The sequence below is a fragment of the Sarcophilus harrisii genome, chromosome 1, assembly GCF_902635505.1.
Source record: "Sarcophilus harrisii chromosome 1, mSarHar1.11, whole genome shotgun sequence".
Classification (NCBI taxonomy): Eukaryota; Metazoa; Chordata; class Mammalia; order Dasyuromorphia; family Dasyuridae; genus Sarcophilus; species Sarcophilus harrisii.
In genome coordinates, this window is record NC_045426.1 from 508,401,157 (window position 1) to 508,413,201 (window position 12,045).

Below are 12,045 nucleotides of genomic sequence, written 5' to 3' on the forward strand. Positions count from 1 at the left end.
ATATACTGTACAGCTAGGACATAATGTAAGTTCAAATAATGCAAAGCACTATTTAGTGCAAATTATAAAATGGTATGTGGTCTTATTTAATGTAAGCCAAAATTGTGACAAGTATGAACTATTTGAAGATTTTAATAAGCTGCCCCATTGGCAATCTGATACTTGCCTATTATCACATGCAAATACGTATGATGCTGCATACCAAATTACCAACTGTTGTGTTAATTTTTTTCAAAGAGCCCTTAACAAAATGGACAAAAGAAAGAACACTTTAGGTGGAAACACTACCAATGGCTCCCTCTCCCGAGACTTTTTATTACATTAAAACAAAAATTTTATGTAACTGAGCATTATAAATGTGGTCATAATAACTATAAAATAGATTGAGATGTCATTATGCCTTGTAAATAGTAAATAATATGGTATGAAATGTTACTTAAAAAAAAAACCCATTGGTGAAATAAAAGAAAAAGACAGAATTGCATGTATTTTTTGTGGTTTGCCAACAACAAAAACAAGGAAATAAAAATATTGTGTTGATAGAAATGCAGGTATCTTTTAGCTGTATGAGATTAAGATTGCAATTTTAAAAAAGGCATCCCAATTAGCAAAACAACCAGTCTGATAAATGTTCTAAATTTATTTATGGCAGTGTGAAAATGAAAATTAAATGGATAGAGAAGAAATTTTTGGTGCAAGTATTAGTTGATAATAAAAACTAAAATCAGTTACATAGTGTAAGAATTAGCTGAGGCAGCTAGTGAAGATGAGAATGTACTAGTTAAGTATCCTAATGTTTTGAAGAAAATTATCAAAGAAAGTGGACACACTGGTCAACATTTTTTAAAAAGTTAAATGAAACAGGCTTATTCTGGAAAACAGTATTTTCCAGAACTTACTTTTCTAAGAAAGAACAAAGATAACCAGAAAATTTCACTGGGATATGACAGGAAAAGGGATTTTAAATTAAAATCAATTATTGCTTATCAATCTTGAAATCCTTGAACTCTGAAAGGCTAAAACCATTCTATTCTTTGGTAGTCAGGAAAAAAAAAAGCAAGCTTGAGTAAAGTTGTTTTTGAAGACTGATTTTCAAATTATTTTAGCCCAATTTAGTTGAATATTATTGTAAAAATAACAATATCAAGTTTAAAGCATTACTAATTTTAGATAATGCTCTAGGTCATCCAACTATATTTGGTTCATTACATGAGAATATGAACTTGCAAATTCACTGAGATATGCCTAACGCTCTCAGTACTTGCCAGCATATATATGAAAATTTATAGAAAAAATATCATTTAGTCTATACTAATAAACCTAAAATTACAACAGATAATTCCTTGAATGTTAAATGAGTCTGCTCTTCAAATACCCTAAACTCCCATGGAAAATATAGAAATCCAAAGAAAAGTTACATAAACTTACCATAAGTTGTAAACAAAAACTCTTTGTCCAATAGCATAGATGATAAATAGTATACTGTATAAATTTTAAAATGAAGCAGAAAAAAGTTGGAAGGATGGCTAATTCCCCAATTCTTCTTCTTCAGCTTCATTTCCTATGATATCCTTTGTCCAAGATTTTTAGTGGTCTCCCAGTAATTGCACTTTTAAATTTTATATGATTCTTACCTAAATGTATCAAAGTTTAGCAAGGGCTTTAGCTGAAGTGTTTCCAAAAGAGCAAGCTTTCTCTGAAAGTTTTAGATCTTATAATGGAACACAGAGAAGTTCAAGTCCAGATGCAGTCTTGTAGGATATGTTAATTGCTTCTTTTTTTCTAGTTTCAAATGCTTTTTGATATGCTTGTTGTGATTAAGTCAATATTTCTTTCTAGTCATCAACAGCAGCAAATTCAGGCAAATAATGGTAGTAACATCCTTTCATTTTCAAATAGAAAACTTTGCTTTCTACTTGTCAAGCATTAGGAATCAGGAACTTTTCCAAAAGAGGCATTATATCATTGTAAAGATCTTCTACTTTGGCCTCAAATTTCTTTCTATATTCTTGGACTATCGGCTGTTTTTTTTTTCTTTCCTCTTCCATCTTTTGCTCAATACTTGAAACAATTCTCCAAGATGACTTTCAGGTTCCTACAGGATTTTTGCAAGAAACACAAAGATTCCTTTCCTTACTAGATAATGCATCTCCTTGCTTGGGGAAAGACTTCATGTAGGCTGCCATGTCATCATATCTCTCAGTCTGCTCAGCAAATTTGGTCTTTTGCACCAGATCACTTTTCTTCCATAACTGAGGATTCTGTATGCAGAATGAGTGATGGTGGAGGTCAGTGGGTAGGGACAGTCGTTTGATCAAGATTCTATCCTATAGAATATCGGAGGGGATGTGGGAAAATTAGAACACTAATACATTGTTAGTGGAGTTGTGAACTGATTCCCCTATTTTGGAAAGCAATTTGGAACTATGCCCAAAGGGCTATAAAACATACCCTTTGACCCAGCAGTGGTTCCACTGGGCTTATATCCCAAAGAGATCCTCTTTCTCTTCCCTCCCGACATATGATTTGGCAGTTACATTATAAAGTTGGAGGCAGAGAGGGGAGGAGGAATTTGGCATGTTATCTGTAAAGGCAAAATATAGACTTATAACCAAGAATAACTTATCTGGAAAAAAGTGAATTTAATGTCATGGGAGTGAGGAAAGGAGAAAGAATGAACCTTTAGTAGAGTAGAAAATTTTCAAGCATTCCTTATTAAAAAATCAAAGTTGAGGGAACACGAAGCTCAGTTATTTCCAAAATTCCCATGTACTTGTTTCTATTAAAAGTACTATGCTACCTCATAGGAAATGTCTGTTGGCAGACTTAATGAACTGGCCTACCCAATCTAGATAGCAATTTGAAACCACACCAAAAAATCATTAAAATGGGCATATTTTTTGACCCATGATAGGTACTGCTTTTAAGCACATCCCCAAAAGAGGTCAAAGAAAGAGAAAAGTAGTCATATGTACAAGAATACTTCTAGGAGCATTTTTTTTTGTTATACAAAAGAATTGTAAACTAAAGAGGTGCTAATCAATTGAAGAATGGCTGAACAAGTTATGGTATATAAATATAATTTCTTGTACCACAGGAAATTCAGAAGTGATAATTTCAGAGAAACTTGGGAAGATTTACATGAAGTGATGCAGAGGAAAGGAAGCAGAATCCAGAGAAAGATTTAAAGAATAATGAATATTGTAAAAAAAAAAAAATACAACAGAACTCTGTGAATAGGATACAAAATAAATCAAACTAAATCATTAGCATTTTAATATATTACCAACAAAGTCCAATAGCAAGAGATAGAAGAAATTCCATTTAAAATAACTGCTGATAATATAAAATATTTGGGAGTCTACTGTCAAGGCAAAGTCAGGAACTATATGAACACAACTACAAAACACTTTCCTCACAAATAAAGTCAGATTTAATCAATTGGGAAAATGTCAAATGCTCATGGGTAGGCTGAGCTAATATAAAAATGACAATACTACCTAAATTAATCTACTTATTCGGTGCCATACCAATTAAACTTCCAATAAATTATTTTACAGAACTAGAAAAAATAACAAAGTTCATCTGGAAGAACAAAAGGTCAAATTTCAAAGGAATTAATGAAAAAAATTCAAATGAAGATGGCCTAACTGTGCCAGATCTAAAACTATATTATAAAGTAGCAGCCATCAAATCCATTTGGTACTGGTTAAGAAATAGAGTAGTCAATCAGTGGAATAGGTTAGGTTCACACGACAAAATAGTCAATAATTATAGTAATCTAGTATTTGACAAATGCCAAAACCAAAGCTTTTGGTATAAAAACTCTTTATTTGACAAAAAGTGTTGGGAAAATTGGAAACTGGTATGGCAAAAACTAGGCATTGACCTATACCTAGGACACCATATACCAAGATAATATCAAAATGGGTTCATGATTTAGACATTAAGAATGATATTATAAGCAAATTAGTAAAACATAGGATAGTTCACCTCTCAGATCTGTGGAGAAGGAAGGAATTTGTGACCAAAAAAAAAAAACAGAGCTCATTATTGAACACAAAATAGATAATTTTGATTACATTAAGTTAAAAAGTTTTTATACAAACAAAACTGATGCAGACAAGATTAGAAGGGAAGCAATAAATTGGGAAAACATTATTACATTCAAAGTTTCTGCTAAGGCCTCGTTTCTAAAACATAGAGAGGCTCAATTTTTAAGAATTCAAACCATTCCCTGGAGAGACTTACACGAACTGATGCCAAGTGGAATGAGCAGAACCAGGAGATCATTATACATGGCAATAAGAAGATTATAAAACGAACAATTCTGATGGACATAGCTCTCTTCAAGAATGATATGATTCAAACTAATTCCAATTGTGCAGTGATGAAGAGAGCCATCTACACCCAGAGAGAGAACCATGGAAACACAACATAGCATTCTCACTCTCTCTGTTGTTATTTGCCTGCATTTTGTTTTCTTTCTCGGTTTTTCTTTTCCTTCCTTCTTGATCTGACTTTTCTTGTGCAACAAGATAACTGTATAAATATGTATACATATATTGGATCTAACATGTATTTCAACATAGTTAACATGTATTGGACTACCTGCCAGCTAGGGAAGAGGGTAGGGAGGAGGAGGGGAATATTTGGAACAAAACGTTTTGCAAGGGTCAGTATTGGAAAAATTACCCATGCATATGCTTTGTAAATAAATAAATAAATAACTTAAAAAAATTAATTCAAGCCATTCTACAATTGATAAATGGTTAAAGGATATGAACAGACAATTTTCAGATGAAGAAATTGTAACTATCTCTAGTCATATGAAAAGGTGCTCCAAATCACTATTGATCAGAGAAATGCAAATTAAGACAACTCAGGTACCACACATATCTCAGATTGACTAAGATGACAGGAAAGAATAATGATGAATGTTGGAGGGGATGTGGGAAAATTGGGACACTATCATTGTCAGTGGAATTGTGATCTGATTCAACCATTCTGGACAGCAGTTTGGAACTATGCCCAAAGGGCTATCAAACTATGCATACCCTTTGACCCAGCAATGTTTCTACTGGGCTTATATCCAAAAGAGAGCTTAAAGGAGGGAAGGGGACCCACATGTCCAAAACTGCAGTAGCCCTTTTTTATAGTGGCTAGAAACTGGAAACTGAGTGGATGCCCATGAATTGGAGAATGGCTGAATAAATTATGGTATATGAATGCTATGGAATATTATTGTTCTGTAAGAAATGAACAAGATGATTTTAGAGAGGCCTGGAGAGACTTACATGAACTGATGCTGAGTGAAATGAGCAGAACCAGGAGATCATTGTACACTGCAACAGTGTATGACTATATGGCAAACAATTCTGATGGACATGACTCTTTCCAACAGTGAGATAACTGATGCCAGTTCCAATGATCTTGTGATGAAAAGAACCATCTACACTCAGAGAGAGGATTGTGGGAACCAAGTGTGCATCACAACATAACATTCTTACTCTTTTTGTTGTTTGCTTGCATTTTGTTTTCTTACTCATTTACTTTCTTTTTTTGATTTGATTTCTCTTGTACAACAAGAAAATTGTATAAATATGTTTACACATATTGGATTTAACATATATTTTAACATGTAATGTATATTGGATTGCTTGCCATTTGGGGAGGTGGTAGGAGGAAGGAGTGGAAAATTTGGAACACAAGGCTATTCAAGGGGGAATGTTGTCAAATTATCCATGCATATGTTTTGAAAATAAAAAGCTTCAAAAATTAAAAAAAAGATTCTATCCTATTTCTTGCCATCTAGGGGAGGAGGTGAGGGGAAGAAGGGGAAAAGCTGAAATACAAGGCTATGCAAATGTCAATATTGAAAATTTATCTGTGCATATGTTTTGAGAATTAAAAGCATTTAAAAAAAGAAAAAAAAGAAAAAGATTCTAGCCTATTACTCCATAATCAATGAATCAAAAACACATTTTTCTTATCCTTTGCTGTTATGTTAATTAGCAGATTAAAAAAAACTTATTAAAAATGTAATTGTAAATTTCTACTGGGTTGGAACCAGTCACCACATTTTATATGTAATTATAATTTCAGATAATAAGACCTGAATAATGAGACTACTCAGGGATTCATTATTTGAACTACAGCTAATTGAAACTTTAACTGTTTTCTAAACATATAAGTCCTTCATCTCTGCAAAGAAATAAAGAAAATGCATTTTTCTTAATTTTCTCTAGGAGTTAGTTTGGTCATTATAATTGTACTGCATTCAAGGTTTTTTTATGGTTATCCTTTTCATTTACATTGTTGTAGTCATTGTGTATGTTGTTAGCCTGTTTTTTCAAATTTCATTCAACATCAGTTTTTATGTTTTCCCCACACTTCTCTGAATTCTTCATAATAATATTTTCTTATGGAACAGTAACATTCTATTACAAGTCTATGCCACAATTCATGTAGCCATTCAAAATGTACCTATTTCCCCCCCCTCCCCAATTCTTTGTTGCCACAAAAAGTGCTGCTAAAATAATTTTGGAGTATATGGGATCGTTCTTTCTGTCTTTAACCTTCATATATTATATGCCCAGAAATAGGAACTTTTATAAAAATTGATCTCGATCTTTTAAGATCACGTATTCATGATTTTGGACAACTAAATAGCACAGTGGATTTAGTTCCAGGTCTGGAGTTAGGAAGATTTATCTTGGTGAGTTCAAATCTGACCTCATACACCTATTATCTCTGTGAGGCTGGGCAAGTCATTTAACTCTGTTTACCTGGGTTTCCTCATCTATAAAATGAGCTGGAGAAGGAAATGGCAAAGAAAACCCCAATTGGGATTAGATATGTCTGAAAAAAATGACTGAACAACAAGTTTAAATTTATATATAACAATAAAACTAACAGTAGATAATAGTGATAAGGGCAAATGGCATAGGTCAAAAGTTATTAACTAGTACCTGGGAGAAAAAAAATAGTTAAAAACACCAACAGATTACATCAAAAGTAAGAATGCTATATCTATCATTTTCTGCAGGATGCCGAAAATACAGAAGCAAATTAGTAATGCTGAATGCTTATATCAATGAGAAAAGGGGAAAGGAATGTAAATGAAGACTTTAGCACATTTTCAGATCACCTAACATGAAAGTATCATGCCTCTTTGCCTTCCCTCCAACATGGGTGGGAATAATCTCCTTCCAATAGCTTTGTAGTCAGGATAAATTTTAGGATTTCCAGACTGGAACACTCTCTCTCTTTCTTGATGAATCCAGAATTTGAGGGCCACATATTATTTACCCAAAGAATAAGGGGTGAACTGAACTGGAAGGGGTAGATTTTCCTTCCCCTTTACTGTTTTACCCTGGTTCTAAAAATGGATGTGCTGTTCGTGTTCTGTTTTGTTTGTTCTTAGTTTCAGCTACCACTTGTGATCCTCAATGGACCTGGAATTTTGGGCTATGGTTACCTTGAAGGCAAGATTTTGGTGGTATGTTGCAGTCAAGCAGCCTAACAGAGAAGCCCAGAGAAGTCAGGGCATCTGGAACTTGGCAGAAACCAGGGTTTTAAACTTGGAATTTGAGACTGTTCTATAGCAATTGAACTAAACTACAAATTTAACCCCAGTCTTCTCCCAGAGGGGAAAGTGATATAAGGGAGATTAAGCCCTTATATTGAGTTGAGTAAATTTATATTATTTGTTACTATTGAGCTAAATAATCCTTTGTAAAAATTTAATCCAACTTGTCAAGCATTACATAGAACTGGGGGGAAGGTGACCCACCTCACCCTTACAGGAAAATCAATATTGAGAGCTGGAGTCATTTGCAGAAATCTCATAATGTAGGCATTACATCATTGCAAATTTCTTAGTTTGGTCTCTAGACATATCCCAATCCCTACTAAACTATTAAGAAGGGTGGAATAAAATGTAATAATTCAGTGGGGAGCCAAAGTAATCAGTGTTACATTAAGATTAGCCTATATTTAAAGAAATTGGAGAAAGAAGAGGGGAGAGAACAAGGAAAAAAGAAAATATTTTTATATTAGGGCAGAAGTTAAATAGAAAGCAAAAATTTAAGTGATAATTTTTTTTTGAAAATGCAAATAAGTTTGATAATTAATAAATTTCATTGTGAATTCTTCTAAATTTTCCAAGAAATAATACTTGTGCTATATAAGCTATCCTTTTGATTTAATTTTACATAATGAATATCATACATATATATATATATATATATATATATAAAGGTATATAAAGACAATCCCTATCTTCATGAATCTTATAATCATGTTGGGATATGTGGGAAGTCAGGAAGATAAATATATAAGAATAATATAAAGTAGAATGTGATAAAAGTAAATTAGGAGTCTAGACACACTAATGTAGTACATTTGTAGAGATAGAGATCATTTTCAAATAAGGAACTCAGAACAGCTTCAAGAAAGAAGTGACACCTGATCTTGAAAGATCCTGAAAGAAGAGTAGAATTTCAATTTATAGAGATGTGTAGTAACCATACTCCAGGAAACAGAGTTAGCATGAGAGACTATACTATGGCAGACTCTGGAAGCTTTAAGATTAAAGTGAGGAACAACTAACAATCCCCACTTTGCTCAAATATGAACAAAAAGGACAGAATTAAATTAAACTAGAAAGGGAGTTTGGAGTTATATTGTGACAACAAACCTAGCAAAGTTAAAGTAAATAATAATAGCTGGCATTTATATCCTGCTCATTATGTGGCAATCACTATGCTAAATGCTTTTCAAATATTATATCATTTTATCTTCATGACAACCCTAGGATAATATAGGTGGTGTTATTATCCCTATTTTACAGTTGAGGAAACTGAGGCAAACATTTTATTTTATTTATTTTTTGGTCTGGGGTTATACAGTTAGCAAATATCTGAGGACAAATTTGAACTCTATGTCTTCCTGATTCCCTTTCTCTGCTCTATCTACTGCACCACCTTACTACTTCTAACAAAGAAAATTACATGAAAACACCATTAATGAATAATAAAACAAAAATATTAAAATGCTGGCAAATAAAATATAGTTATTCTATCCCAGACCATTTCAGTTTCTTCTGGAACTTAGAAGTTTTTCACAGAAAAGACAGACTGACCAGGTTTTGTTACAGATAGGTACCTTTTAATTCATTAACTCAGTGATTAATATCTCAGTGTCAATGAACATTAACTTTTACAAAGGATCATTTGATGAGAAGATATTTTTAAGAAATAGAAGTATAAACTTGTCTCTGAACTTGGTTCACACTTTCCACTACATAATCTTAGTCCCTATAAATTAGAAGAATAGAAACTAACTGATACTCTGGAATAGATGTCAAAGGAAGGGAAGGAGAAGGAAAAAATTTCATGCTTTGAAAGATATGTATCATCTATCAAAATACTATCTCTCATCAGCTACCCAGAATATAATTATTATTCTGTGCTAATGATTATCAAATCTATCTTTCCTGCCCCAATCTGTCTATAGAATTCCATTGGTTTTCCATTGGTTATTTCTTGCTTTCACTACATTTCAGATTATACAGATCTCTGATTATATTTTCTCTGTGTTTCTCTGGTTCCTCAGACTATTCATGATCACCATACATCTCTTCTTTTATTTTTGTTTTTAGTTAAAATTTTGTTGATTGTCCCATAAAGCACAGAGAATGTTGGCTTTTTCTCAGGAAGCAAGATACTACTAACTAGAAGCAATCTTGCCCACTATCCAGAGTTGGACCACAGATCCAGAGAAGTATCATCCTTTTTATTATCTTCTCTTTGTAGCTAAATACCTTGAAAAGCATGGCTACGATAGATAGTCTGGCATCTGACCTTATCCATCCACCCAAACTCCAAAGTTACAAGTGTTTTCTTATTTGCCATATCCAATGCCTTTTCTCACTCCTCATTCTCCTTGACCTTTGACTCTGGCAATTGCAGCTTTCTTTCTTTGGTTCTCTCTTACTAGGTTTTTAGGAGACCACTCTCTCCTGGTTTTCTTTTTACTTCTCTGACCACTTTCTGGTCTTGTTTTCTGTCTTCTTTGTTAGTTCTTCCACTAGATCATGACTTCTAACATAGATGTCCTTCAGGATTCTGTCCAGGGCTCTCTTCTCTACTCTATATTACTTTTCTTGGTGATCTCATCAGCTGTCCTGGATCTAATTACCATCTATGCTAATGATTTGCTAAAGATTCTCAAATCTACCTTTCCTTGACCCAATCTCTCTACTGAATCCATCTCTCACATCTCCAATTTCCTTTCAAATATCTCAAACTGAATGCCCAGTAGACATCTTAAATTCAATATATCCAAAAACAGAACTCATCTTTCCCCCTAAATTCTACCCTCTCCTATCTTCCCCATTATTGTAGAGAGTAACACTATCTTCCCAGTCCTTTAGGCTTGCAACCTAAGAATCATCCTGGATTCCTCACTATCTCTTGCCCTCTCTATGCAATGTGTTGCCAAGGACTACTGATTTCACTGCTGAAACATCTCTTGAAAATGCCTCCTTCTCTCCTGTGATACCACCACCACTTTAGTACAGGACCTTATCACCTCATGACTTGATTCCTGCAATAGCCTGTTGATGGATCTGCCTACCTCACTTCTTTCTCTACTCCAACCCCATTTGCTTTTCAGCCATTAAAGTGATTTTCCTAAAGTGCAGGTCTGATCACCTCCCCTTTCCTCCCCAAACCCTAATGGTTTCCTGTTGCCTATAAGATCAAATACAAAATACTTTGGCATTCAAAGTCCTTCAAAATCGAGCCCCCTCCTATCTTTCCAGCCACCTTAAACTTTATTTCTCAAGCCATGTTCTTGGATCCAGGGACACTGACCTCCTGGCTATGTCATGAACCAGACATTGTTTCTTGGCTCTGAGCTTTCACTCCAAATTTCCCTGGATTACAGGAATGCTTATTCTCCTCCACTGTGATTACTGAATTCTCTGGCTACATAGAGATGTACCAGCTACAGTTCTACCCTCTATAAGAGACCTTTCTAACATGTCAATTCCATTCTCTTCCTTATTTCCTATTTATTTTGTATATATAGCTTGCTTTCTTTATATTTGTTTGCAAGCTCTCTCCCTACATTAGAGTGTAAGCTCCTGGACGGCAGGAACTGGTTTTTGTCTGTTTTCTATCCTGAATGCTTAGTATATGCTTAGCATTAAGCACCTCATAATAAAAGTTTATTAAATTGAATTGATGAAAAAAAAAGACTTGATTTAGAGACTGCATTCAGTATAAAGAATAGACATTATGTCTTAGGCTATGTGCTAAAGAAGAAGTACAGGCAAAAAAATAAATAAATAAATAAAACAGCAACTGTGTGACTCTGAATCTGACTCTGGCTCAAAGCAGGACGTCCAGAGTCATTATGTAAGGCTAGAAAAGTGAGTGACAAAAAAAAAAAAAAAAAAAAAAAATCCTATCATAAAGAGAGGGTTGTTCAGGTTACAAATCCAGAATATTCAAAGCCTCAAAGAAATCACAACTTGGGGGAAAATTCAACTAAAACTCTTAGAAGAGATAAAGCAAAAGTTGTTTTTTTTTTTTTTTTAAAGAGCTTAAATCTGATTTTATAATTTAAATGAGTGTTAGAGAAAACAATTGGAAAGAAATAAGATCTATGGAAAAAAGAACTAGAAAAAGGAATTAACTCAGCAAAAGAAGTACAAAATTTTACCCAAATAACTTACTGAAACTTACCAAGAGCTACTGAAAATTACAAGAGACCAAGGGACTTAGTAACTATTTGAGACAAAAAAGAGAGAGAGAGAGAGAGAGAGTGGAAAAAAATGGAAGAATGTATAAAATATCTCATATAAAAATAATTGACCTTTTCATCAGATTGAAGAGGAAAAAATGTAAGATTTTGTGGAATACCTGAATTCTATGACCAAAACTCTCTGCATATTATATTTCAAAAATCTTAAAAGAAAACCTTTCAAATCTCTTGGAACTAGAAAACAAAGTGAAAATAAAAAGAACTAGCGAT

General features: G+C 33.5%; 1 pseudogene; it reads right to left on the reverse strand.

Moving 5' to 3' along the window:
* Window positions 1-1,705: 1,705 nt before the first annotated feature.
* On the reverse strand, window positions 1,706-11,423 carry LOC100922287 (annotated as a pseudogene).
* Between the last annotated feature and the right edge of the window lie 622 nt (window positions 11,424-12,045).